Source organism: Pleuronectes platessa, chromosome 7 (assembly GCF_947347685.1).
Source record: "Pleuronectes platessa chromosome 7, fPlePla1.1, whole genome shotgun sequence".
Classification (NCBI taxonomy): Eukaryota; Metazoa; Chordata; class Actinopteri; order Pleuronectiformes; family Pleuronectidae; genus Pleuronectes; species Pleuronectes platessa.
This window is the reverse complement of record NC_070632.1, coordinates 15,018,631-15,025,283: the sequence shown is the minus strand read 5'-3', so window position 1 is coordinate 15,025,283 and position 6,653 is coordinate 15,018,631. Positions and strand designations below refer to the sequence as shown.

Here is a 6,653-nt window from a genome sequence, read left to right as displayed (position 1 = left end):
GGTTCTATGGTGTAATGGTTAGCACTCTGGACTCTGAATCCAGCGATCCGAGTTCAAATCTCGGTAGGACCTGAATTTTTTTTATCGACGTTAATCAACCTGTGAATCCTGTTTATCTGTTTATTGTAAATTAAAATAAATGTCTTCATATATTAATTCCTTTTATGGCTCCTCCAAAATTAAAGAAGTAGCCCAATCTCACTAGAGGCAAATTCAGCTCATTTTCTCACTATATCTCATTTAACTGAAGTTCTGTTTAACTCTATTTTGTTATTATTATTACTTATTTAAATAAAAAAAAATAATCTATTTCATAGTTTTTATTCAACACTTTTATTAGCCATTTTTCAATTTATATTTATCTGCATTTAAATGAATTCCCCTTGTTTTGGGGAAAATATAGTTTTATCTTCATATCTTATGTGAAGCACTCTGAACTGGACTAACCTGCATGAAGAGTCTATATAAATGAAGTTTGACTGACTGAGTTACAAGCCTCACATACTGATCAAAGCTAAATTTTCTTATTTTTGTTAAGGATGTTTTCTTTTAGTCAGCAAGTTCACTGTGAACTAACATGTTTTGATTTCCAAATTATCTTTTTGTGTTTTTATAATTTAAACATTTGGGACATTGACCATAGAGAGGAGCAGTCTGAGAGGCCGTGAAGGCTCTCAATTGTTAGTGTAGATGTTTGTGATGTCACTTCCTGTGTGAACACATCACTCAGACTGCATCAGAAAGTAGTATCATCTGGATTTTTCAGAGGTGATTACAAACACTGTTTTTAACGTATTTCCAAATACATATATCAGTCATGATGATTTCACAGGTTGACAATAACCTTTAAGCTTTAACTTTTAACACAACTCATTATGTTTTTTAATTGTAGCTGCTTGGGAATATCCTGAATAAAAACCAAAGAATCTCTCTGTGTCTGTCACATGTTTGATGGGAGCTCCTTTGTGTTTTCTCCGCTCTATAAATGCTGTTCTGTAAATTTCGCATTCAGCTCCAACAAGACTAACGAATACAATCTTTTGTTGTGTTAGTGCAAATTAATGTCCAACGTGTTGGTGAAGTAAAAGCCAATGGCTGTCTTCATTGTTTTGTTTAACTCTGTTTTCATTTGTGTGACTGTGGCTGTAGTTATCGACAGGCCTCATCCCAGGCTCCATCATGACTTTATCCTTGTTATGTGAGTGAACACCCACACAATCTGTCTGTTGTTTGATCTATAGCGACACACTGAGCTATACGCTGTGATCAAAGAGTGTCATGCTCTCCTCAGCAGCAAGGTTCAGGGATCATATAGTCAGATAATGACAAACACCCTGGAGGCAGTTCAGCTTTTTATCAGGCCCCTTCAACCGAGCAGATGCTCCACACTGAGGATCTGAAAACCAGGTCCAGATGAAGCCCAGTTCTTGTGACTTAAACCTCTTCACATATAATATTTGCCTTTCAAATCACACATCCAGCTTTGGCAGCTTGATAGTTAAGTTATTTCAATGGCACCAAAAGGGTTTTTTAGGTAGTAAGTTATTTTAGGACAATAAATTATTACTTAGTGATCTTGATATATATGGGAACGGGAAAAAAATATTGTCAGCTAACGCAGATAAATAATAAATAACTATAATTATCAGTAGGTGATTTGGAGGCATCGGCTGAATTGCTATTTGTACTTTAGTCAGACTTAAACACCCAAACCCTGCGGCATTTTAATATTTCATATTTGCACAATTAAATGCACAATTAAAATCCAGAATAGTCTCCTCTCTAGGCCCAAAGGAAATTATAACATTTAATTTAATTTAACAACCATTAAAGCTTTCTTGAGCAATATAAAAGCCTATGTTTTTTAACTCTTTGACGGGGAATCTCATTCTCATTTGGCCTTGAACTTAAGGTATATGGACTATATTTAGAAAACACTTATCCAATCTTATCAACCACTTAAAAACCGCATAGGTCCCATTCATCCATTCACTCACACAGTCATGCAGAACTTATATACCATCCACACACTGCACGTATCATCAGGGCAATTTACCCGAGTCACAGCTACGTGGAAGATTAGTATATGTTATATAAATGTATGGTGCTGTCTATATTTTTATTTTCCACATGACACCATCATGGATGTGCTGAGACCATCCATGAGATGATGGCAAAGTGAAACTCTTAATTTGCCCAATCAAAGGCCTCTGAATTGAATGTAGTGGCTTAAAAATACTGACTATAAATAAATGACCAGCTCTAATTTCTGGTGAAAGCTGCATAGAATTAAGAAAGATTGTTTGAATTCGTATTAGTCATATTTAGTCTTCAGTAATTGGACCTGTATACATTTTATAACCTTGTCCTGCACATCTGAAACCGCAGACAGCCTCTCTGTGTGATGAAAAAGCCTTTAAAGAAAAAGCAAATGATGATTTAATCTTGTTTTTTTGCCTGGACATTGAGGACTAAAGTCGGGGGCTTTCAATCTGTGCATGTTCCAATCTCACACAAACAAATTAAAACTCAGACAGTGTCGGCTGCTGCTGCCTTTTCAATCAATATGTAGTATTGAAGTTATCATTCAGACTCAGGGTTGTCTCTTGGATTTATATATTTCTTCTGTTTAGCAAACCAGAGCTTCTCAACTCAAGTGGTAATCATCATTCATAGATGTATTCCACTCAACCGGCCATTTCTCTTATTTTTCATCAAAAGTCGTCCCTCACCTTCCAACCTCTTCAATCTCTGTAAAGGTGAGACCATGTCTAACACTTTTGATTTAATGATCGTCATGAACGATTATTCCACTAAGCTGCAGCACAGATACCTTTCATGATGAAGATATGAAACCTAATGCAGAATCAGACAAGACACTGCCAAATTCATACATCTATGCTGCTGTTCACATCACATGGGGGCAGTAGAGAGTAGGACAACAGACCAAGTCACTCACCTCACAAGCCACCAGTTCTGTGCAACATCTCAGTTTTACCAATAATGATACTCAGAATGTTTCCACTTTACTACAACTACAACTATGAACTGTTTTCTTTGTCCTATTCACTCATGACCCTTGAGTTAAGTTGAACTAAAACGGTACAATATCACTAAAATATCAAATGATTGAAAATTGTACCATCTGCAGTGCAGGTTAAAGGCACCGGTGAAAATACAAAGTCCAACCTCAATGCAACAAAAGATAGACTATACCTGTGATCACTGCAAGAAACGTGTCTACATTGTGATTTCCTATTTCCATGAACATAGTTGACAAAGAAACAAAGAAACCAGATTATGACACTTTATAATGAAGAGAGGATGCTTTTGTGGGCTATGCACAGCATTTAACCCAACATGGCTTTCAGTCATAAGAAGATTTGATTCCGAAAGAACTGCAAAGGTTAGTTTTTACACAAGGAAAAACTGAAAAACCTCACGAAACAGAATCCTCTGTGAAGATGAAAGAAAATATGCAAAGCATGTGTGCAACAGTAGTTCCATCTTTACCTGCAGGGGGGAGAGGGGGGGGGGGGGGGACATAAGAAACTAAGTTAATAGAATAGTTTTTTTCTGCAGATATGAATATTTCAGTATTTCAAATTAGTTAGCTTAATTTTTTGGGGCTTCAAAACAGATGAATGGAAAATATGTATATAATGCTTCTGCGCAGGAGGTTAATTATTATAAGTTTTTTTAATTAAATGTATAATAACAAAAAGCCAATTAATTTGGCTGAAAAAATAAATTATCCTTACAATTTCAATAGGGCCTCCCTGTCTGTCAGTGCATGTCAGTGCTCGGGCCGTAACTACTTACTTTTATGTGAATATTACTACTACTACTAATAATAATAATAATAATAATAACTAGGGCTACGTTGTAGCACTGGCGGGCCTGAGCACCCGCACGTTGAAGCCTGTTGCGGTCGGTGGAGAGAGCGATCGATGACCAAGCGCACGTTTCTGCGTTGCAGTGTTTTAAGTGCAGTGTTAGCCTCCAGAGCTGTAGCCCCTCCACGATCCCTTTGTGTGTGTGTGTGTGTGTGTGTGTGTGTGCGTATGTGTGTGTGTGTGTGTGTGTGTGTGTGTGTCAGGGGCGGGGCGGTGAGAGGGGGGGGACGGGGCACTCAAAACAGGTCAATCTGAGGAGGGCTGTTTTAGACAGGGTAAAAGGGTGCTGTTTTAAATGATCCTTGTGGTATTTTGATAAAAAAATGTTACAGACATTTCATTAAGACCCCAAGGAACCATATCAACTGTGGTAAAATGGGCATAATATGTCCCCTTTAAATTTCAATAGGGCCTCCCACCATTCGGTGCTCGGGCCCTAATCATAATATTTCAGTATATCATCCTCTGTTCTTATTTCGGTGAGAATTTGTGTAGAAAGTGCTAGTCTTGTTTTCCGTGCCGGCCCTTTATGCGTCGAATCTGCTATCGGGGAAGTTAGGAGACAAGGATCACAAGCAGCAAGGATGGTGAGAAATATGAGGATAGAGATAAGATGGAGATACAAGTTCCGTCTCCCTTTAGTCGTCATGGGGTATGACTCAACAACAAGATGGACAAACAATATCTGTAGTTTTCAGCCGCCATCGTAGTCACCTCTCCCAGTCTGTCCCCCACCACGCCCCAAACTACCCCGAAACTTAAGACCAGCCAGGTGAGATGACAGCTCAACGTACTGGGATGAAAAAGCGTCCCTGTGCCCAAGACGGAGCGTCCAAGTGACTTTGGATTGGTCTTTTTAATGTCAGCTTTAAGAGGATCGTCCCACCGCACCTCGGGCCCAAAGAATGGAAAAATTGCACATGAACACAACTCTGATCCCATCTCTATATTGCCTTGTTTTTTTTAAATAGCCTTGTGTATATATAGAATTATCCCTACTTTTGTATGTATTTCTATATTTATTCATATTTGTTGTCGTACTATATTTCTTGTGCTGCTGCTTTCTTATTGACATAGACCTGCAGAGATGGAGAGCCCCTGTTATCCACCATTTTAGATGGTAAACTGAACATCTAGTATTCATTCTAACATCATCAAGGCAGAATATTAATTCCAGCAATCTATCACAGACAAATAAATATACTGGTGGCATAGTGAGCAGCTTTAAGTACCACTCTATATCGCCACTCAGATTTCCATGGCTGTGCCTTAACAAAGGTCAAGAAAAATTCTTCACGTTTATGTTTCCTTGAAAAACACACAAAATCTGTATGAATTAGAAAAATGCGCTGATTAATGTCTGTTATGTAGGGATATGGCTGTGTAAACTTAATAAATGTTTATATTGATAAAAGATTCTATATCCACAAACATTTTATAGAAGATAATAAAATGTGATATATATATAGAGTCTGACATATGCATACCTGGAAAACCACGTGAACCAAACTGGTGGTGCATGCACAGGCCTAAACTGTGGTTCCATGACTCGTGCATGTGTACATCTTGAACCGTTCTCCGGCTCTGCAGGAGGATGTATCTGATACACTTTCTTGTGCTGCTGTGTCATTTGTGAATTTCCTCTACGGAGGATAAATTAAGGTAAATCTTATCTTACCTTATCTTAAATACATCAACATGTGCCAGACATTTTGTTTTTTATTTTTTTATTTGGTGCGATACTATCATTGTCAATGATCAGTCAATCAATCAAATTTTATTTGTATAGCCCATATTCACAAATCACAATTCGTCTCATAGGGCTTTAACATTGGTGTGACATCCTCTGTCCTTAACCCTCAACAAGAGTAAGGAAAAACTACTGAAAACCCTTTTAACAGGGTAAAAATACGTAGAAACCTCAGAGAGAGCCACATCCCTAACCCTAACCCAATACTATATATCAAGCAGTCCTGCTGCAATAATAGTCTATTGTCAGCAGCCAGCAAGATCATGATCCGCCATCCAGATCGGATGACACTATAATCCACAGTCATTGTCCACGGCCGCTTATTGTGAGGACATTATTATTTTTTATGATGTTTTGAAATCAAATTGTAAATCCCTCCATTGACCTTGACAGTCCTCACAGCAGGTGAGGAAGGTAAAGTCAGCTCAGTTGCTGGGGGATGTTGGCGCCGCTGACTTCTTACTTCACAACCCCACAATGTCGCGGACTCTCTACCACAATGAAGCATTCTTTGGTTTCTCTGTCTTCTCAGGCAGCCCTGTCTCCTTGGGTTTGGGATCAGGGAGGACATTGGAGAGAACCTCTTCCTCAGTGAGCTCAGTTCTGGAAACATAAGGTTTATGTCTTTGGAAGACCTCATCAGCAGTAACCCTGAACTTCGCCAGATTTTCTAGGAGAACATTCTTCTTCCTCTTCTCCTCCTGGAGCTCTGTGTTAACTTCACCTGTTTGATTGCAACACTTTGGCTGACCTGTTGATGAGAAGCTTTGAGATTTTTCAGTTCTTCTTGGAGAACGTTCTTCTTCCTCTTCTCCTCCTGGAGCTCTGTGTTTAACTTCTCCTGGTTGATTGCAACACTTTGGCTAACCTCCTGATGAGAAGCTTTTAGCTTATCCAGCTCTTCTTGGAGATCGTTCTTCTTCCTCTTCTCCTCCTAGAGCTCTGTGTTAACTTCACCTGTTTGATTGCAACACTTTGGCAGACCTCGTGATAAGAAGCTTTGAGAT

The 6,653-nt window shown here is 38.7% G+C and overlaps 1 non-coding gene across 1 annotated transcript; it reads left to right on the top strand.

Annotated features, from left to right (window-relative positions):
• trnaq-cug (transfer RNA glutamine (anticodon CUG)) lies at positions 1–72 on the top strand. The gene has a single exon. It is a non-coding gene; the product is annotated as a tRNA-Gln (tRNA).
• The last annotated feature ends 6,581 nt before the right edge of the window (positions 73–6,653 follow it).